We start from the raw sequence: 22,981 nt of genomic DNA, 5'->3' as shown, positions 1-22,981 counted from the left end.
ATCCAGTTTGAAACCATACCAGATCTTGCTTAGCTTTGCAAATGTGGCAGCACTTTTATTGCTGCACCACTGAGGTGGGAGCGTCTAATCAAGACTGGGACTGCAATGTGTGTATGTGTGTGTTTAATCCATTGTGGCAAGAGGGAGTTCCCCCTCATGACCAATAGCTTCTACATTGGGATCATGGCACAGGAGAAAAGGGTTAACCTGCCCTCCAATTTTGCACTATGGTCAATCCTGATTGGGTCCCCCAGCAGCTGGCATTTACACTTTTTTTAAAAAGGGAAAATGATTGGCAGGGACAACCATCATGTTTCAATGTCATGTGTAGTTTGGCTCTGAAATTCACAACAGCTATGTGTCAGACAAGCCAACCAACCCTCAAATGGTTTGTAGACTATACAGTCTAGATTAGAGTGCTGATTTTATGTCTGCTTTAGGCAATATTTGGTTTCTTGTTCATGTCCTGACACACATATTTGCATGGAGGGAAGTGAGATGAACCCACAGATCTGGTCAGCAGCACTTCCTCAGACGCTCTTGTCTTTGCCTGTCTTTTTCTGTGACACACCAGTTACATGCATTATGTTTGTCTACATAGTTTTGCATCCGGGGTTTATTGACTCTGCTCACAGAGTAAAAAATGGGTCCATCGTGAAGATTTCAACTCCTGAAAATGAAACTATGGAGATGCAGCTTTCCTTAAGTAGTATACTTCTGAGTAATACAGCAAGCTTTTCCTTAGATGGAGACTTGAATTAAGCACCACTGTTCACCTGTTGCTGAGACTGCCACCTACAGGATAGCATCAGGCTGGATTGTAAGGGACTCCTCTTGACGGCTGGACATACAGTAGTGGCAGGTATTGACCAGTCTTTGCAGCAGTTTGTGTGCTTATAGCCACACGCAGTGTAGTGTGTATGGTGTCATCCTATACAGATAATGCCATTAGCACTTTATGTCCACATAGCAGTTTCAGTGGGAATTTGAGCCACTATACTGTAAAGTGGAAGGGACAATCTTTGAATGGGATATGGAACTTTCCTGAACTGGCATTTTTATTTGGAACCTGGAAGAGCGGATTTTCAATGAACTTTGCAGTCTTTGATATCTGTAGCTGGAGTCATTTGCTGGTTGGGAATAAGGGCTGATTTGTCAGATGTAATCATTTTGTTTTGGAGTTCTACAGCATGACCATATATGCACGTTTACTCAAAAGCAAATACTATTTAAAGGGGTTACTTTCTCAAGTAAGCATGCACAGAATTGAGAGTAAAGCTTGAAACAGAGATCTGCATCCTGATCTCATGGCCTCCCAAATAGTAATTAGAAGCCAAGTGGTAAAACAGGCTTTGTAAGACTTAAGTCTCACATCTCTAGCAATTCCTCAGCATCATTACGGCACAGAACGTAATTACTGATGCATGTCTGAGGAATATCTTGACGCCAGTTAACGCCACAGGACAGGCCCAGCAGCCGAGCCTGTTACTTTCTTTAAAGTCTGGGTCCCACAGTGCTATAACCCTAAGGGGTAGGCAGCACTACAAATACAGAGATACTTTAATTGTTGTCTGCAGTTTGTTTTGTAACTCGCTTCTGCTCAGTATTGCTGTCAGCAGATGATTCTACCATGCCCAGTTCTGCAACCAGTTCCCAAGGTTCAGAAGGATGCAGTTAGAAAACATCCATTGTAGGCATATAGACCATCCATATAGGTATACAGTGGTACCTCGGGTTACAGAGGCTTCAGGTTACAGACGCTTCAGGTTACAGTCTCCGCTAACCCAGAAATAGTACCTCGGGTTAAGAACTTTGCTTCAGGATAAGAACAGAAATCGGGTTCTGGCGGTGCGGCAGCAGCGGTAGGCCCCATTAGCTAAAGTGGTGCTTCAGGTTAAGAACAGTTTCAGGTTAAGAACGGACCTCCGGAACAAATTAAGTTCTTAATCCAAGGTACCACTGTATAGACCCAGGGAAATATGAAGGTGCAACCTTATGGCATTTCTTCCCAGAGTTGTGGTTTAGCACTGAACATAAATAAGTGTTGGCTGCAATGAAATGTTGCAATGTATACTAAACTTGTGGAGTTCAGGGGGCCAGTCATGCCTCGCTTCAGGATACTCCATTCTGTCCCATCCTTCTTTATTTCCATTCCTTCTTTTCTGGATGGCAGTATTACTTGGCTAATTAGGATGCTCTGTTTTCAGTGAGTTTTTTGGGTGGCGTTGGCATCCACTTAAGGTATGTTTGTATTCTGTAAACAGTACCTGACAGCCCAGTTTCCCCTGAGCATGTGAATGCCTCCCTCTTGTTTCTTGGTCACCTCATCATCCTCATTCGCTATTGGAAGGAGGAAAGTCTGAGAAGACCTTGCATAAAAGATGACTGTGTGAGGCACAGAAACAACATTGGAAGCTTCCCTATGCTCATGCTACTGGTCCATCTAGCTCAGTACTGTCTATAATGACTGGCAGTAGCTCTCTAGCTGTTTTGGACAGGGTCCCAACACTTGTTGGAGATGCCAGGGATTGAACCTGAGACCTCCTGTGTGCAGAGCAGATGCTCTGCCATTGAGCTTTGACCCTCCCAGGGTGGCTCAGGAGAGTTCACCCCCACTGTATGAACTGTGCTGCTTTCTACCAGCAGTGCACCCCTTTATGTGTTGTTCAGTGGGGGCTTTTCAGGTGGAACTCAGTTCTGGCACCTCTCAGGTGGGTGCCATTGCCATTATAAGACAACAAAGGAGGCGTTCCTGGTGAGTTCCGGCACCTCTTTTTCTAGAAAAATAGCACTGGTTGCTGATGCATGCAGGGAAGGTGACCGGTGTAGGTTGATGATCACTGCTGTCTTTGATTCAAGTAAACAACACATCTAACCTTTTTTTAAAAATGCCTGTGCGCTGAAGATGCCTTTCTTGATCTACTTGGTTCTAAAATCCCTGTTCCCTGCAAGTTCCCATTTGTTGTTTTCAGTAGTGTGTCATTTTGGAAGGAATGTGCAAGAAACGAGACAACTTTTGTGTGTGTTTTCAATGTCAAGACTGGAAAGTAGACTTCGCAGTCAGTCAGAATTTGTGTGCATGTGCATGTCTGTCTGTCTGTCTCAGAAATTAAAACAAAAAACAGCAAGCTGGGCACTCCAGCTACTGCTAGTTTCCTGTTTACTGGAGCAGCTGCATGGAGAGTATTACAAAGGGTGTGTGTGTATTAGGCAAGTCAAGCCACTGAATGGTAAACACAACGCAGGCACCTAACAAGTTTTGATCTTTTCTCTCCCCCCTCTTCCACTGCCTCAACCTTTCTTTTGCCCCAGCCATTTTCCAGCCTGGGTGAAAGATCCTACAAATGTTTGTTCCTTCCCTTTGGAAAATGTAGGGCCCTTGAAGTTTTTTGGTGGTTTGCAGAAAAAGCCTAAGCTCTTTTAAGAGTATGAATGGTCTGTTTGCTCTCTCTCTCTCTCTTTTTTTTAATCAAGTACTTAGAGATGAAGAAACTAGCAATCTGCTTGCAGCTACTGTATATGCATAATTAATACAATCTTGTTATTCATAAAGTGTAGGAGAAATAGGGATATTCCCAGTTAAAAATAATGAAGTACCAGCTACCAACTAGAGTGCAGCGCTATTGTGATTTTATGCTGGGAGTTAGGCATATGTCACGACATTTTGGTTACTTATTTTGCAAAAGCTATACAAGAGAATTCATTCTGTTAACAAGCATAGTTAGACTCTGTTGGATACCTCATGTCCTGCTGTCTCTCTCTCTCTCTCCTCTTTTATTTTGTTGAACCATAGGCTCCTGGTCACTTTTTTAAAGGTATGCAATGCTATAATTTGCTTGTGGATGTGATGAATTTCATGTGCTCTTTAAAAAATGTAACTCTTTGCATTGTCCGCTACATACACTGAACTGATGGTATCTCGTTTCCATATTAATATATTGTTTTGTTAATTCCACCCCCATCCCCATATTTAGCAAAACCCACCTACATCCCTGTCTCTTGATCTCAAGTCCTGACAATATTAATAAACAGGGCCTTTCTGCATACTGACCCTTCTTGCTCCTAAAGGGGCCCAAGTTGCATTGGGTGTCTTTGTTTTACAATACATACAGTATAGATCTGTCTGTCCATATAGTTGCACATAAAAGCTTTAGCAGGGAGCCAGAACTGGGGGGGGGGGGAGAGAGAATTTTTATGATTCCAACTTGTGCAGCTTAGGGCTGAGGAATGTGGGGTTGTGTGTGTGAGTGTGTGTGTGTGTGTGTCTGTGTTGGGGGACTTGGAAATCTCGCTGCTGCAGCAGCACACTCAGGGTTACAGAGACGTGTGTAGAGAAACGTCTCAGCAATTCTTGTGTAGAGCAGGGGAAAGGGAGGGGAGGTGGGGAGAGCAGGGGCATTTTGAAACTGCTGGCTGCTGCGCGCTGATTGGCGGAGCCTCGTGTCTCAGCGTTCCAGCCATGCAGCTCTCCTCCCTCCACTCTGTCCATCCCGGAAGGAATTTCCTTTGCTGCTTGATCTATTGTTGTTGTCACTGCTCTTTGCTGCATGTTTTGGTCAGATCAAGTAACCATAGTATCAAAACTGTGTCCCAGTGTCTGCAGGATTTTATACTAGCCTCCCACAACCCTGCTCTCTTCCCCTCGCAACCCCTTTGCGCGTTTCTTATTATGATTTCATAGGACACAGGGGGACGAGGGGGGGCTGTGTTTTTCCACTGCAGAGATGGTTTCAATTAAAGGCGCTCTCTATGTGGCTTGCTTCTTTTTTTAAAAGTTTCCTCTCAGTGATTAGATGCAAAGTTTTTTTTTCTTCTTCTTCTTGCGTCCAGCAAAACTTTCTGCTTAAAAACAAAACAGCTTTTATTTCCTCGTTGTAAGTAAATGTTGGGGGGTGGGGGTGGGGTGTTATACTGGGGTTATCAATACTTTCTCTCGCCCGCCGGGCTATGAGAGCGAGTCGAAACGCAGAGGTTGCCTCCCCACCCCCCAAAAAGTGGGGTACTTGCAAATGTTGGGGTTTACACTGGGTGTTCCTTTCTCTGTCTCTCTGCAGGAATAAATCATATGGAGGTGTGTGTGTGTGTGTGTTTAGGGGGGGGGGGCTTTTCCAAATGTGCCTCTCCTACCAGAACCAAAATTTCGAGTCTGGAGAGAGAGAATCATTTGCTTGGGTAGAAATCCATTATTGCAGATTTTGTGCTGAGATCCCTATCCTTTCTAACGTAGCCATTTATTGTGTGCTTAATGTGAGAGGCGAACTGGTTTCCTTCTTTCCCCTGCCCCTTTTAACATGCAAAGAGGAGACGGAAGCAAGATGCCCCATCTGTCTCCCCCCCCAAAAAAGAGGGGTGCAGCAGGTTTGCTTTAGAGCCACTGCAGTGTCTGGTGTGGGAAAGCGCGGGAGGGGGAGAGAGAGAGAGGCTCAGCGGTGGAAAAGACCCTGGCATTTTCTGCTCTGCAACACCGGCTCTCTTCTACTCCCTCGGGGTTTTGCAATGGCTAATTCCTCCTGAGGCTGACACTTGGCACTAGGGAGGGAGGGAAGAGGATGCGGAGCCGGGGATGAAGGGCGGAGGGAGCGGGGTGGAAGAGGACATTTCTGAGAACAGGCATATTCGCCGCGCGAGCTGGACTGGCCGCGAGAGGAACTCGGAGCAACACTGCCCCCTAGAGACCTCTCCGCCCCACGGCACCCAGACCCGGCAGGTCCTCCCCCCACCCAAACACACACACACACACACCGCGTTTCATTCCCCAATTTGGGGCGCGGGAGAGATTAATTTTGGCAGGGAGTGCTGTGTGGCTTCGGGAAGGGATGCGGGGGGGGGGGAGAGATAAAGCCGGCCAGCTAATCCTTGCTGCGGTGCTTCTTGGTGCCTCTTTTTTTTTTAAGTCCACGTGGTGCCACGCTAATTTGATTTCTTTTTTTTTAAAAGCAGTCTCCCTCTCCCTCAACTGGTTTATAAACCCCTGGAGACTTTGAGGGAGGAAAGGGGGGTGGGGTGGGAGAAAGCGCATCCAGTGTAGCGGGTCTTTATTCTCTCTGGGAACACTTCTTTGTCTTGCAGGAACGGCGTGGGTCAGGCAACTGATCTGAGCTTACATCTGTCATTTTCAAAGAGAGAGGGGAGAGATTAGCGGATACAATAAAATAAAAAGAATATCTGGCAACAAAAGCCTCTCAGAGTAGCCCAGGGAAAGTACCACAGTTGCCGGGAGACGTTGTGCAACACGAACAAGGAAATGGGGCTGTTGCATAGGGGTGTTGCATATTATATATATATATATATATATAAAATATACACATAGAAAATAACCCACAAAGGATGCTGAGCTCTGCCATGTGCTCCAAACTTACAGTGGCTTTCTGGAACCAAGGGCCACTGTGTTTGTATGTTTCCAGAGAGCTCCTCCTCCCCTGTGAAAATACAGGAATCGGCTGTCCTTGGAAGCCAGTTTCAGGTAGCTGAACACATGTAGAGCAACTTGAGGCAGATTTTATTATTGTTTGTGCCTGGGCTAGTTGGTAGTGGCCCCTGCTGGCCTAGAGAATTAACTGACGGAAGGCCCTAGTGTTAATAGCATATTTTATCTCAGTCACTTTTTAAAAATAGTGAAGGTTTTTGCCTCAAGAACTGAGTCAACCGACTTTTTAATTTTGGTTTCACAGCCTTTTGGGATGGGGTTCTGTTGTTTTAATGGGGGCTGAACTTCAGAACGTAGCAAGCAGCCTTAATCAGACCACCGGCTCGTTTCTAGCTCAGTGTTGGGTACAGTTAGGTTGCGTGCACACTTTTTCTGTAAAGCACATTTGAAACACATTTCCTTCTCCCCTCAAAGAATTCTGGGCATTGTGGTTTGTTAAGGGTTGCTGGGAGCTGCAACTGTCTGCCCATGATTCTTTGAGGGAAAGAAAGTGCTTCAAATATGGCAGCACTGTGTAGCGCATGGGATGTGTGAGGCGAGCATGTGACACTCTGAATGCTGCTAAACCACAGCTCCCATCAGCCCCCGCCAGCATGGCCTATGTCTGGGTATGATGGCAACACATTAGCCATCCTTGCTTCAGCTTGCCAGCTGCTTTGGGACTACAACTCCCATCATCACTAGCTAGCAGAACCAGTGGTCAGGGATGATGAGAATTGTAGTCCCAAAGCAGCCAGAGACCCAAGTTTGGGAAACCCTGCTCTAGGGCAGCTTTTCTCAACCTTGGGTACCCAGCTGTTGTTAGACTATAATTCCCATCATCCCTGACCACTGGTCCTTCTTACTAGGAAGGATGAGAGTTCTGGTCCAACAACATCTTGGACCCAAGATTGAGAAAGGCTGCTGTAGGGTTTCCTAGTCCTAGCTCTGCCTGGAGATGCCAATAACTGAACCTGCACACAAAGCACATGCTCAATCACTGAGATATATAGCCATGTATATCTCAGTTATTACATGACATTGCAACCCTTGGGGGTACAACTCTGCAATGCTGTTTTCCCTACAAGACTGGAACCAGCATGCACAATAGCAAAATTCCAGGGACAGCCAAAGTCAAAATAGAAAATGAAGGGAAAAGCAGCATCAATATAACCCAATTACCTAGGTTCTATCCTGCCACCTGAATATACGTTTGCATCTATGTCTGGTGGACCTCCCCATGGAGGTCATTGTCCAGTTGGCACCTGCTTTATCATACAGTTGTAACTAATAGGTTTCTAAGACTTAATAATTCTGCAAAGCTTTCGTAAGAAATATTTATATGTAGGTGAGTGTAGTACTTTGGCAGTCTCTGTCTAGCTACACTGCAGTAGGCTCACTTAGAAAGCCTGCATTTTGTTTCACAGATATTTCAGATAGCTATTTTAGGTTAATCAATATTTAGGATGAAAATATCCTGTAAAGGCTCATGGGTATAGTGTCAAATGCAGAGCTCTTGGAGTTAGGTTCAAAAGGAAGGTTTGTCTGAAGTTATTTTCTGAAAGTCATTCCTTTGTATTCCTGGTATCTAGAAACTGATGCAGACTAATATTAACTGCATGGTTTTGTTCTCTTCCTATATTGGATTAGCAATAGTTAAGTGACATATTATAGGTCAAAATAAAGCTTCTTACTAGTGAAAAATTACTTTTCCCTTTGTCATGTCTCGATTGTTTCTCATTTTAGTAATTGGCCCAAACCTAGTTCAGACTTGACGATCTTTGGCTTTTTGTAATGAGCTTGCTGGATGATGCCTTTGCTTGTTCTCCAACAAGTGACATTTAGTAAACATGGTGGTGCTGCTTTGGTTCTTAGCAGTCAGTTCAGTATTTAGTTCCTTCCAGGAGAGGGCAGAGTTACATGCACAAACTTGTTAATTACAAAGCTTTACAAACTTCTTTTGTGTTTTCCCTTTCAGCTTTTCCTAACTCCTGCCTGTGCTAGATGATCAGTGCTGTGTTTGGAGCAGTGATGTCTAGGTGCCTGCTAAAACTGCTTTTCTCTTTGTCCACAAGTCTAAACTGCTGTGAAAACCTCCAATCATGGGACTGTCAGTATTTTCTGATGGAATTCAGTTGTGTGTTGGCAAATTCAGGTCGTGCAATTATAGCTGGTTGGGAGTCCTTGTGCAATAAATCTGCTTCCCCACTCCCCACCCAAACAGACCTTTCAGGTCCTTTCCACAGCAGAAAGCAAGCTTGCTCCATCTTCCATGTGGCAGCCCTTTAGATATTAGAAGATGGCTATCATATCTCCTCTCAGTCTCTTTTTCAGGCTAAACATACCCAGCTCCCTCAAACATTCCTTATAAGGTTTGGTTTCCGGATCCTTTATCATCTTGGTCGCCTTTCTCTGCACACGTTCCAGCTTGTCAACATCCTTCTTAAATTGTGGTGCCCAGAACTGGACGTAGTACTCCAGGTGGGGTCTGACCAAGGCAGAATAAAGTTGTACTATTATGTCCTTTGATCTGGACACTATACTTCTATTGATGCAACTTAGAATAGCATTAGCTTTTTTTGTTTCTGTATCACACTGTTGACTCGTGTTAAGCTTGTGGTCTACTAAGACTCCTAGGTCCTTTTCACATATACTGCTGGCAGCCCAGGTGTTCCTCATCTTGTATTTATGCAGCTGGTTATTCCTGCCAAAGTGTAGAACCTGACATTTGTCCCTGTTGAGATTCATTTTGATAGTTTGGGCCCAGTTCTTCAATCTGTTATGGTCATCATGAATTCCAAATGTGTTTCAGAAACCAGAAAAGCAAGAACAGTGGATTAAAGCTAAGAAGCATTGTTAGTTTAAACTGCTTTTGCCGTCTTTGTGGTGGTACTGTAAACATGGAATGACTTGCAAGCTGGGTGTGTTTTGGATCAGCCGCATTAATAATTTTGCATATACTGTTGGTTTTGGAAAGGGAAATCCCCCCACTGTTAAACCACAGGGAGAGCTTTAGAATAATGGATCAGATTTTAAAGTTGGCCACCAATTTAAACATAAAACATTAGTTCTAGTGAAATAAATCAGTTTGGTCAATTCTGCAGAGGGATTTCTGGTATTCATAGAACAGGTCTAGGTACAAGGAAAAGAACTTATGTGTGTATTTCTAGGTGTGTGTCCAAGTACTGTTTGGTCAGCATTTGCAAACAGGCTGCTTGTGAATTCAAATTGCAAACTAGGTACTCTGCAGGCAATCTTAGTGTGACATTTACCTGGCTTGCATTCATAGTGTGCTCAGTGCACAGCACACTGCTGTTTTTCTTATACCTTCCAACAGTAGCTTGCTTAGCAATTGATACATATATGCTATATATGTACCTACTGCAGATGCTGTTTCCAGAGGCTACTGAGTTTGTACCTCATACAGAACGCAACTCGGCCAGATGATAACAGTGATGTCCATCTTAATTGGAAGCTGGTTCTCAGCCAAATTCTGACTTTAGTACTTTTAACTTTTATACCTGGAGTTGAGATGTTGAGCTATGAATATCCTGATGTACAAAAGTGTGGTATGGGGGTTTGAATTTAACAGTTCAGAAATTTGCTGAGGCATGCTCAATCTGTTGGTAGGCAAGGTACTGGGAACCTCTTTTAACCCTTTTTATCGAATAATGCATTGAAGGAATTCAGGTTCTGAACCAAGCAAATGTGGCTTCTGCAAAGGAAGAAGTGCATGTTTGCTTCAATTTTAAAATATATATATATAAATTGTCGGCAGGGGTGAACATCATCAGACAGGGTGGTGAAGTGCTGCTCTCTTACCTGTAGAAAACCCTGCTTTGTCTTTTGAGACATTTTTAAACACACATCATCATATAGATAAACTTCAAATTATCTTAACTGCTAAAGAACGTTTTTTAAAGAAAGCTTAAATAGAAGCTGAGATTCTAAGACTGCCTTATTCTGCATCTGCAAAATAAGATGCTTCTGTGAAACACTGGAAGTTACAATATGACAATGGACAGCTTTTTTATATACAGTATAGAACCAGCAGTCATGATGACTAAAGACTAAAAGTGGATACTTCCTTTAAATGGTTAATTTGCTGGCTGTAGCTGAATCTGCCTGTCTGTGAGCTTCCAAGGATTTAAAGGGAAGCTCTGTTGAAAAGGAGCAGTTGTAGGTGGGAAGGGACTAAGGCAGGCTGGTTTGCTAGCACCACCACAAAGGTTTACTACTTTGGTTAGGATTTCCATCTCTGCCAGAAACTCAAGTTGTCCCAGAGGCTAGGCTAGCTAATGCAAAAGAATCTACAAGGCTCTGATTTATTAGGCTAATGCGCCAGCTAGTGCCTCTTTCCTATTTCATAATGAGCCTTTTCCATTGGAGATGTCTGCAAAACTGCTTTTATTATGCACTTTGGAAGTACAGAGTTCCCAGGTTGTAGAACGCTTGCTGCATAACATAGTGTGTGTGTGTGTGTGTGTGTGTGTGAGAGAGAGAGAGAGAGAGAGAGAGAGAGAGAGAGAGAGCGCGCTTCTGTAAATGAGGGCTCTTGCATCTCGGAAGGAATTGTGATGGTTCAGCATCCTCTTTAGCTGTGAAAGGAGATTACAGTTTATGTCCAGCTTTTAAAGAGTCTACATGAGCCAACCTTACGGGCGAGAGGTTAAGTGCATGATCTCTTTGAGGTAGAAGCCCTCCAGTTCAAATCCTGGGTAAACTCCATCATAAATAGGAAGATGATAAGGTGGTATTATCTTAAGTTACTTGTATTAAGAATTTAGTGGGACCAGAGCTACACATGCAGCAGAATGAGGAACGGATGAGGTTGTAGAGTTTTGAGATGATAGCATGGTCTGCTCCATTTCAGACTACAGGGGTTGTGTGGATAAATTTTTTGAATATTGCCCTAAACAGCAAAACTAGCAGAGTACACAGTTGAACCACACTCTCATTTATTCTGGGTCATCTTCTGGAAGGGATTGTTTTTGTTTAAGGAAAGGGAGCATTTGTTGTGTTCCTTTATATTTTGTCAGGTTGGTGGGGTACAATTCATCATCATCACCACCACCATCATCATCATCAAATGGCATCTTCCTGCCTCTCCCCTTGTAATCTGAAGTTCTGTCCTTGACTCTACTACCTCAGAACGGTTGAATGTGCAGATCAGAGCTGAAATAACTTTACATGCAGGTCTTCAGATGTTACTAGCCCTCAAATATTTCTGATAGCATCTCACATGCATATATGGTACATTGATTGCATATAAGGGGGAAGGGAAGTACACCAGACAGAGAAGCTTATGCACTAAAGTTAACAAAGTGAGTGGCTACTAATTAATGGTGGTGGTGGGGTGGGGTGGGGGAGCAATATGAAATGATGTCTGGGGAACTCTTGGCTCCTTTCATTATCCAAAGGCATAGAATGCTTCCATCTTTTTAAATAGATGTGGTCAGGGGATGTGAAGTGACATATTCAGCACATGAGTCCGTTGCCATGCATTTGCTTCCCTGCTCCTCCAGAGTTACCTTTTCATGATGGTGCCATTTTATCAGTATGTTGTTTATGAACTGAGTTTTTAAAACTTGTACTGAAACACCTTCTTTGCCTTAAAAAGTATTGAAGAAGTTATGCAAAAGCATGTAAGTAAAAAAAAAAAAGTGTCCATGCAAATTTTAAAAATAACAATAGTTCAATGGGCTGAAGAGAAAGGAGGTTAGGAGTAGAGCAAGTGCTTTGCATGTAAAGATCACTGACATTTCCATGTAGGACTGGGAATCCTGGAGAACCACTGCCAGTCAAAGTAGACAATACTGAGCTACATGGAGCAATGATCTGACTTGGCATATATTCCTATGTAAATGACACGCTCAGGTAAATGGTCCCTTCCATGCTCACATGACTATGTTATCCCCATTAGTGTGGCTGGAGCATAGCAGAATGTACACTGTACACACAAAGCGCTGTATCCCCAAAGTGTGGAAAGTATGCTTTTCTTCTTCATCATGCTTACGGTGGAAGAGCAATTGCTGAATAGGAGTTGCTAGCCTGAAAACGCCCAATGTTATTGTCCTCCTCTCACAGATAAACACAGATTTGTCAAGTTTTAGTTGTTAATGCCTAGGTCACATCCACATCATACATTTAGAGTAGCCACAACACTTTAAGCGGCGTAAATGTATGGCGTGGATCTGACCTTGTTGTGAAACCTGCAGTTCTTGGCTGCTGATTTCCAGAGAGCAAAATTGATAAAAATCAGTTGTTTGGGCTTTGCTCTCCTTATCCGATAAGTATTCTAGAACCAAAGGCTGATACTTGAATACAGCTGCATCTCTCGGACCAAAACATGTGATGTGAGGCCTCTTGAAACATTTGGGTTCTTTGGGATTAGGTTTATGAGGAATTCTGCCAATTAAGCTATGTGCATTTTCCCTATTAGCGATTTTCAAGAGGACTCCTAGATGAAACGTAATTCTTGCTTATGTTGAAAGGAGCAAGATGATTAGAACTTCTTAAACGCTTGACTTGCGATGCGATCTCCAAACCAAAGTTGTAGTGTTGTTGCAGTATCCTTCCAGTGATATTTTGATCAATGTTCAGGCACAATTAGCATAATGCTGTAATTATGGCTTATGGAGCTGGTATTCCCCAAGCTGACAGTGCCTTTTCATCCAGGGTGTGCTGACATACTAACTTAATACACATGTGTCCATTCCCCTCCCCCCCGCAATGCCTCATCTGATGAAATGAATACCCACCAACATGCTATGTTCTGTTCCAAATCTATTACCATATGCCTGTCTTTTTACAGTTCTTTGGTGCATGATGTTCATAGAGTGGATAATTAGCTAAGTGAATTAATTGACATTCATACGTGCAATTAGCAAATGGTTACAAGCAAGCTATTCTCTTTGGGATGACTAAAATTTCTAGGGGACTAGTGTAAAAATACTGTAAAATCATTAAGAGTAAATAATGAGGGTTGATTACTATGCATGATTATAGAGGCTGTTTTCTTTCCTGAGCCATAAAAGTGTACACATTGTAAACAAGCCTGTGGGAGCGAGGGGGTGGGAGGGAAGAGAAGCAATACTATAAAATGTTCTGGAGCACATCACTTCTGGAGAGATGCACTGGATATGTATTCCAGATAAAATCTGAGCCAGATGGATGGTATGCCATAAACAATGTGGTGATATTTGCCCCCCAAGCTCTTCTTCTTCAGTGGATAATGCCATCTTTTACTTAACAGGTTTTCTGTTCGATATTTATTATGGGACAATGGAAGATGTGCAGCTCCCTAAATAAGAATAATGTCAAGTCTCTAGACTGGAGGCTCTGGATTTCTTAGACATTTTTCATACGCCCTTGTAAGAAAAGATGCAATTCCCTGCGGTAAAGGAAACTTAGGAATGGTGATTCCCTTCACTGTGTAAACAAGAAAAGAAGAGGAAAGCATTGTAATATGACTTTGCACATTAAGGCATAAGACACCTCCCATCCTTGGTATTACAGTGGTACCTCAGGTTAAGTACTTAATTCGTTCCGGAGGTCCGTTCTTAACCTGAAACTGTTCTTAACCTGAAGCACCACTTTAGCTAATAGGGCCTCCTGCTGCTGCCGTGCCGCCGGAGCACGATTTCTGTTCTCATCCTGAAGCAAAGTTCTTAACCCCAGGTACTATTTCTGGGTTAGTGGAGTCTGTAACCTGAAGCGCATGTAACCCGAGGTACCACTGTACCAGGGAAGAAGAATTTATAGTGGTAACTTTTATCAAGGGGCAGATTTTCACAAGAGGCTGTTTGAAAAAGGGATCTTAAGAACATAGAATAACTCTTCTCAGAATTGCTGTCTCCAAACTTCGGCCCCACACCTAAACCCAGTCTTGACTTTTTGCTGCTTCTGTTACCCCTGAGTTCTGGATATCTACTTGCATTATAAACACAAGTGCTTCATGGGTCTGTATTCTAGAATGATGGTAGTGCGCTTGCCAGAATGGCAAAACTGGAGATTATGAGGGTCTCTTGCTGTTTTTCACACTGAACAGCTGATCCAATGCTTGTGCTCTTGTTGATGACACCAGGACAGCAGAGGGCTGGTCAATAAGATGTATTATGGAAGCAGCTGGAAGTGCTTTCCATATTGGAGCAGCTGCCCCATACAGGAATTAGCAGTGATGTGAAGATGTTCCATGATGTGGATGCTCTGTAGAGGGATTCATGAGACTCTTTATGGCTGATGCACATAGCAGCAGTTAATACGCACATGTTTAATTATTGCCCCTACAATGATTGGTAAGTGTTCTGCACACATCTCAGTATGCAAACTGGTGGCCTGCGTCACCTCTGCTCATCTAAGGAGCTTTTCCACATCTCTCATAGTAAAATCAAATGGCGAGGACTTGCACGACACGGAGAGTTGGAAATTGGGGGAAGTGAAGAAAAAAGCACCCCTCCCCAAACACCCACTATACATTTAAAGCAGATCCAACATACATTTAAATCACATGATTTAAAACTCTGGGGATTGTAGTCCATTAGGGGTACTAGGAGTTGTAGGTCTGTGAAGCTACAGTTCCCATGATTATTTTGGGAAAGTCCTGTACTTTAAATGCACATTGATTGTACTTTAAATGCATGGTATGGATCGTTTCACATTGCTGTCAGAAACAAAATTGTGCAATCAGAAATTAAAAGTAACACTTAATGCATTTATAGGATTGGAGCCTAACCCTATTGAATTTTCTTCTGAGTAACATATAGGGTTGTGTTGTAAAGGCTGTGCTGTAAATGCTTCCTAACCACATGGGAAGTTCAACCACTGCAACAGATTAGGCATGGATGTAGTAGATGCACTATCCCAGAGGAATCTTGAAACTGAGGAGGGATATTTTTGCATCTAGTCATACTTTACTTCAAGCCAGATGTGGATGTTGGATGCTGTAATTCCTGGATAATATTCTAGAGCAATTCAGAACAAACCTTTTTGCTCTTGGAAATCTAAGTACTTGTGAGGAATTTTATTAATGCATATTTCAAACACTGAAAAGGTTAAAAGGAATTGAACAAGGCAATAACATCCCCTTGTCATGATCCACAAGAGGGTAAGGTCTTGGCTTCCAATCCTTTCTGCTAGTTTTTACTATAAATGCCTTTATATTTCTTTAGGGTTGCTTTTTCCTGTACACTTGGATATTTACTCTTGAGCCCTCGGGTCTCTCAGCTGGGTGTTGCCTGACTGCACATATTTGGCTTGAGTTTGAAGGGAGGGTAAGAAAAGAGGGTAACATGCACAGCGAGGAATATGGGTTGGAGGGACAACAATATCCAGATGATCTGAACCATCTGCAAAGAGCTACATTTGTTCCCTATTATGCAATCAAACTTAAGTATATACATTTGATTTGTTTAAGGATGAGACTAAAAATGAGAAGCATGACAGACTAAGGGGGTGCGTAGCACAGGCACACAGCCGACATTTAAATACATTTAATACATTAGACACATTTAAAATTATTGTATGGCATGGAGAAAGTGGACGGAGAGCAGGTTTTCTCCATCTTTCATAACAATAGAACGCATGAACATCTCATGAAGCTGAATGTTGGACGGTTCAGGACAGATAAAATTACTTATTCACCCAGCAAATAGTTTTAAGCTATGGCACTCACTCCCACAGGAAGAAGGGATGGCCACTATTAGACAACTTCGTGGAGGATAAAGCTATCAATGGCTACTAGGCTCTGCCTCCACAGAAACCACAGGAGCAGGGAGAAAGCTCTTGTGTTTGCGTCCTGCTTCCCACAGGCATCTAGTTGGCCACCTTGAGGGCCAGGTGCTAAACTAGACCGGATCCTGCAGGCTCTTCTTAATGTTATTGTGTGTGTGTGTAAAATGGTAGTCATGAATTCACAGTTGGTAGTTCCGTGAGTGCAACAGCTGCAGCCTCCACTTACCTCTTTGTCTGCTCAGTTATTGGCTACACTTAGAACATGTCTCAGTTATTTGGAGATTGGCTTTTATCCTTCACACTGTGGCTGTGGCAGGTTTTTACAGCTTTGGTCTCATAGGTGATGCTGGTGGGGGAAGAAAGGATATATCTTGGAATAACTATTCCTTACTGTCACGGACAAAAAATTCCTCTTCACATTTATATGGCTTATTGGCCATATTGTCCAACTACGCCCCCCTCCTATATTTATGACTTAGGAAGATTTTGTAAGGCTGAAATACTGAGATTTGTAATAGAATATAAACTTTAAATTGACTTAAAATTTATCACAATGACAATTTGGCTTCCAGACAGTCACTGGCAAATTCAGGCTGTGTGTTAAAGCTCATTTGGAGCTGTTGCAAAACAAACGCCAAAGAAACGGACTTTCTGTGATAAGGAAAATGACAGGGACATGCACTGGAAAGTATTGATGCAACCTTAAGATCCACACCGTGCATTTAAGGCACATCCAACTCACCTTTAAAGCCCGTGAGTTGCCCCAATGGATTGTGGGAACTGTAGTTTGTTCAGGGTACTGGGAATTTTAGGTCTGCGAGGGGGACGCCACAGATCCCAGGATTATTTGGGGGAAAGTCATGTGCTTTAAATGTGTGGTGAATGCACTTTGAATATGATGGATGTTTGTTAAAGGGGCCTTCTGGAAGCAATCTCAGAATCAAGGCTCTTCTGCTTCTTTGTTTATTGCCTACAGATTGGTAAGGAGTAGTATGTAGCCAATGTTCGAGGTTCTTGAAAATTATAGAGAAATTTCTGTTACTTTAAAAGGAATGGGAGAGGGGATTGATGAAAGAGTTAGGAAAGTTGGCTAACGATGAACAGTTCTACAAAGTTCCACCTTAAGAAAACTTCAAAAGACTTTTTTTTTTTACGGAAGTTGAGGGTTTACCACTCCCCAGTGATCCGAAGGAAAGCCCTGCTAGTGGCTCTGCCTGGAAAGCCCTAAGGACTCACACAGAGAGAATAAAAAGCATGGGGCAGAAAAGTCCTGCGTGCAGGTGGCTTGGGGTTCCTCCTTCACTGCGAGTCGCAGCCTGAACTGAGATCGCTCAGTGCAAGTGCCTGTCTGCTTCACAGGAACAATCTTTGGCAGTTTTCAGCTTCCTCTGGCGAAGGTGAGAGGGGCAGAGGAGATTGGGAGAGACCTAGCCACGGCTAAGAGTTTTCCTGGGGTGTGAGAAGCATTATTATTTTTGGGTAAAAATAATAATAAAGGGTGGAGGAAATGACTTCTCAAACCAGTGAACTCTTGATCTTGGGGAGGGCTGCTAAAGCGGTGGGTGTTTAGCGTTGAATACCTCTGCACTGATGAAGCTGCCTTTAGGCAGAACTTGAAGCAAACTTCTTTATTGGTGCGCAGTTGTGATAAAAACAGCAACACTTATGTGGTTAAGAGGGAAATGCACACTTTATTTCTGAAGGTCCCTGATGGAGCAGTGGACCGTCTTATTTCTCTTCCATGACATGGCATTTATCAGATAAAGGAAGAGAACATCTACAGACTGAGCTTTTTCAGCAATAGTTTCCAAACTCCCTGACAGTCCCACAACTGGCCTTTTCCAGGATTGCTACCTCCACTTTGCAAGTTACCCTCTCATGCTAAATTTTCCTCATATGGATGACAGGATGGTTCTTCAGGTAGCTGGGGTTAAACTTCAGAATCTGTTAAATCTATAATCTCCAAGGTGAATTGAGGCTTGCAACTTTTACCAGCTTGTTTGCTTGGTGTAGAGAATTACTGCTAAGTTGGTTCTGGAGCCAAAAAGAGAGTCTAGAATGTGCCTTTCACTTTCCCCACCAAAAGCTGGTCCAAAGTTTCCGTGTTCCACACTTTCTAAACATGGCTGAGTCACAATGGAAACTGCTGATAGACCTGACATTTCTGTAGGAGACCGTGTTTTTCATGCAATGAGTTGCTACTCATTGAGCAGAAATAGAACAGAACTTTCCCAGCATTTGAAGAGCAATATTTGAACACTAGTTGCCTGCGGTTTCCATCTGTGGAAGATGCAAGAATACCATGGAATTCTGTCCCAGAAAGATGCCTGGCTTCCCTGCAGTAAATGTGCTCTAAACTGTCCATTTGGAAAGGTCCTTGTGGGTCAGGAATGGCATGACCAAATGCTCTCCATAGATTATTCCCCATGACTAGGTGGAGATTTATTTGGCGCTTGGGATGCACTAACTCGGTGCCAATAATTTCTGGGAGTGACACTCAGTTATTTTCCCTTTTGCCTTGTCTGCTGCATTGGCAGACATGAATGGAAGACTGTGTGTCCAGTGTGAACATATGTAAAGGAACACAATCATACATTGACCCTTATCCAGAAGGAACTGTCTCATATGTGCCTAGTTAGGTGTTAGTGCCCTTGCCTTTCTAGATGTGTGGTTACTCTATGGCTGGCATAGCTCTCGGAACCTGGCTGCCACCGCTGCCTCCTCTTCTCTGCTGCTCCTCCTTGCAGCTCTTGTCCCTCTAGTGATGAATAAGGAGATGGAGCAGCATATAGCACAGAGGGCAACTTAAGGAACAGCTGGGAGGAAGAGGAAGGTTTGCTGAGAACAAAATCTGAACCTGGCACTGTCCTATCTCACCAACATTATTATTTGATATTTAATCTTCACAGGCTTTTCTATGCTGCCAGGCTTACAGAGATTCGTTTTAAACTGTTGACTGGTGATTTGTGATTCCGGTTTATTTTGTCTGTTATTTTATTGCATAGATTTTTTTGTACACAGCTTTGATATTTTAATGAATTTGTGTTATTTAAGTATTTTATAAATAAATAAATGATTAGGCAAGCCACAGTTTGACTTAGCATGTTGTCTGAACACAGCTTATAGTTTAGTTCCCTCTACACTAACCACAAGCTGCAGCCAAGGTATGTCCTGTGGTTTATGGCTCCTTTATGCAAGGACTCTCCTGTCCCTGAGCCACACATCCATATACACTCCTCCTGTTTCACTAGTTATTTATAAAGTGCATGACAGGGACTTTGAACCTCCTTGAATGACTTTTGAATGACTTTTCTGTTTACTTTCTCAAGCATGTTATTGCTGTTGTAGTGAGATGGGAAACTGGCCTGAACGATCTCCCAACGTCTTCCCCATCCCAACCTGTGACTCTGGTTGTTAGAAAAGTGATTGCCACAGAGGGTAAACCAATTAGGCAAGTTTAGTTGGCCAGTTTCTGTCTACTGGGAGGATGGACCTTGAGGGATTTGAATAGCTGACCTTTGCCAAGTATTCTTTCTTGAAGAAGGCAGCTGGAGGCGGTGTCAGACAGGTTCTTGTGTGTGCATGCACATGAGAACAGTAGACCAGTCATCTTTAGAAATAAATGGGCTGGAACAAGTGTGTCTGTTTTAGAGCCTGTAAGTCAACAGCATTGTCGTGGAGACTGGCTGTTCCCCACACTGAAAATCTGAGGAGAGAAGTAAATTTACAATATCTTTAGGAGTTATGCTGTATCTTTCCCAATGCTCAATCTCTCTCTCTCTCTCTCTCTCTCTCTCTCTCTCTCTCTCTCTCTCTGTGTGTGTGTGTGTATGTGTGTGTGTGTGTGTGAGAGAGAGAATAAATAAAAATAATACAGAATGGTATAAGCTTTGGGGGACCTCATTTCACCCCTGGAATGTAATACTCTCTGTGTACACACAGGAACCTCCCCCACAAAAAAACCAGAATCCTGCAATTGTTGTTTACTCCTCATTGAGCTACAGTTCAAAGCACGCTTCACAAACTACAGTTTCCAGATTTCTTTTTTGGAGTGGGTGCTTTAAGTGTACGTTGTGCATAAAGTAGTTACACATTTTCTGAGTCACCGAGGGGCATCCTTTGGGGAAATGGAAGGAAAAAAGTAGAGTGGAGTAAGAATATGTATGTAGCTGGTGGGTTTTGGAGGAATTTAGCAGGAAAGGTGAATTGTGGTGGCTGCAATTTTCAGCTAGGCCCAAAGAATATTTGCATAATCTTGCACAGGCCATTCATATGTGAATGTTTATGCAGAGAAGTATCATCTCTGTAGGATTTTGTAATATGTATTTTAGTTCACAAATTTATTCCACACCTTTCCAAACTGTTCAAGGTGACATAATGATGTGTTCATCTGTGAAGCAAACATAAGTTTGGGATTTCCCTTCACCTTAATAACTTAGACAGACATTTTTTGAAATTATGTGAACAGAAAATTACATAAACTCGCTCTGTGCCATGGAGTTCCGAGTTCCTTGTCTCTGGCTGCCTCATTGTTGGAAAAGTCCTGCCTTTGTTGTGCTTTCAAAGTTGGGGGTACTTTGGGAGATAATATGTCATTGTCCCTCAACAAGCTGATGGAATTTTTCAAACTAGGTCAGGCTAATGCAGATTTGCTTGTTACTATGGATATTGCTTAATTATACACCAATAATCCCCCATGAGAATCTCACGATTGCTGCTCATCTTTCTGTTTTTAAATATTCCCAGAATGTGTAAAAGAAGCTCTGATGGTTGAAAACTGGGAATATATGAGCTGAAGCAACTGAGAATCTAGGTTAAGATAAAAGGTGGGGAAGCAGCTGTCTCCAAAGTGGCGAGGAATGGTGTTGCTTGTGCTATTTTAAACCTCCCCCAGGTCCCCATCCAGGCCACAGGTGGAGAACTGGTAGTACTGCAGATGTTGTTGGCCTACAACTCCCATCGTTCCTGATCATGGAAGCTGGAGCCCAACAATATACGGAGGACCACAGGTTCCTGTCCCTGGTCCTGGTCTGGGCCAGTCTTTCCCATCCTGGTGTCCTTAAGATGTTTTGGGCTACTAATCCAAAGGGCTGGTTATAGTCCAACAACATATGAAGGGTTGGAGAAGGCTGATCCTAGGGCAATACCCTACTGCAGTGAAGGGCCATCCACCCAGAGACCCTCTAAGCAATTCAGATATGTGTGGCTCCACATATATGTACACCACGAAGGTGCTTACAAAGCAAGTAAGGTTTGCACAAAGAAGGCAAGTTACATGCTGCCTGGTGAGGTAGAAAAAAATGGCAAGTACAGTTTAGGGTAAGGATACCTAAGGAACCACTGGCTCCCAAATGCATCTGCCTGCAGGTGGAGATCTATCTTAGAGGCCCTTTCGTGGATCCCCTTGCCTTTTGTGATGGTGAGGGGACCTGCTCTTTCCAGGAGTGGGGTCCTGGCTTTGGAATGCCTTCTCCAAGGGAAGTTGGTGTGAAGCTGACTTTGTCTTTTCAATATAAGGTAAAAAATTCTCTGTGTGTTTGCCTGGACCTTTTAGATTCTATTTTAGTGAGTGTCTTACCTTGCTTTCTAAATATTGCAGCTCTGTTTTACTGTTTTGAGTGTTTTGTTGTTGTTTGTTAATTTGTGAGATGCTGCAAGAACTCTTCAGGGTTTATGAACAGTGTGGAAATATAGAACAGTGATAATCCTGGACTCTTTTCTGACCCAAACAATGTTAGTTAGATGCTGAGTAGAACTCCTTCCATTGACTGGGTGAGCTTTGTCCCATCTCTATGCTGTCCAACATATTGTACCTGCCGGTGGCAATTAATTGCCTCTAGAGAAAGTAGGGTATCTGTTGCATACAAGACCCACCCTATCTCACTGTCAGGTATAAAAATTTCCCATTCTGCATAAGGATTCCCTCCGCCTGTAATTTCTAACTGGCATAAGTGCAATAATTTCATTTGGACTTGGCTCTTTGATTCTGCGTTAGCTGACATTCTCTATCGCTTCACCTTAGCTGACATCCTCTATCATTGTGAAAAGGTGTGAATTGCTATATCACTGGAAAATTTAATTGCCTTGCCGGATGCCACAGTGGATGTGTGGTGGGGTAGACTGGTTGAATGTTTTGTTCATCTCCTTATGTTTCGTATGTCTTGAGACCTGGAGATTCAGTTGCTGCAAAGGAGAAGTTGGGAGCTAGTGAGGCTGAAAGTTGATCATTCACTCTGCGTTCTGCTTCTCCTGTTTGCTGGTAATTCTTTGCAGATGCATACCTAGGAGTTGGTGACAACCCCCCCCCCCCGGTAACTATCAGACTATCTATGGGGCATATGACATAAAAGGCCAAAAGGTAAGTGTGTTTCAAAACCAGGCTTCAAAACAACTTGAATTAAATATAGTCAGTTTCATCCAAGGGTGAACAGAGTTGTCCAGCCACCATTCCTCTGCAATTGACTTTCAGCATTTCATGGCTGCTGAGCATACTCAATCTCCATTGGATGGGGTGTTTTTCTTTCCCCGCCCCCTGCCCTCTGGCTTAGGTTGGATGTTGTTTGTATTTCTGTAAACATCAAGGTTTCCTTGAGATGCAAATACACTCCCCTTTACTCGTGTCTGTAATCCCATTTTGACCTTATTTCTTTCTGCAGCCAGCACTTGATGTTATTAGGAGGAGCTTTAATGTTATTTAAAAAGTCTCTTCCAGCCATGTAACTTCTTTTTTAAAAAAGAGCTGCTTGCTATATGCATTCAGAGATGGTACAGTCTTATAAAGGATGGCACTCTGCGGCTTGCGTGAATATCTCTGTGACCTCGTTGCCAGTCAATATGACTGCT

The 22,981-nt window shown here is 43.0% G+C and overlaps 1 protein-coding gene across 1 annotated transcript in view; it reads left to right on the top strand.

The window, feature by feature from the left end:
- Positions 1–17,313: 17,313 nt before the first annotated feature.
- Positions 17,314–22,981, top strand: part of ACOT11 (acyl-CoA thioesterase 11) — a 57,386-nt gene continuing 51,718 nt past the window's right edge. The window contains exon 1 of the mRNA XM_053392358.1: positions 17,314–17,535. The gene's annotated coding sequence lies outside the window, so the exon portion shown is untranslated. The remainder of the gene's footprint in view (positions 17,536–22,981) is intronic.

Source organism: Podarcis raffonei, chromosome 6 (assembly GCF_027172205.1).
Source record: "Podarcis raffonei isolate rPodRaf1 chromosome 6, rPodRaf1.pri, whole genome shotgun sequence".
NCBI classification, from domain to species: Eukaryota; Metazoa; Chordata; class Lepidosauria; order Squamata; family Lacertidae; genus Podarcis; species Podarcis raffonei.
This window is presented reverse-complemented; position numbering and strand designations above follow the sequence as displayed.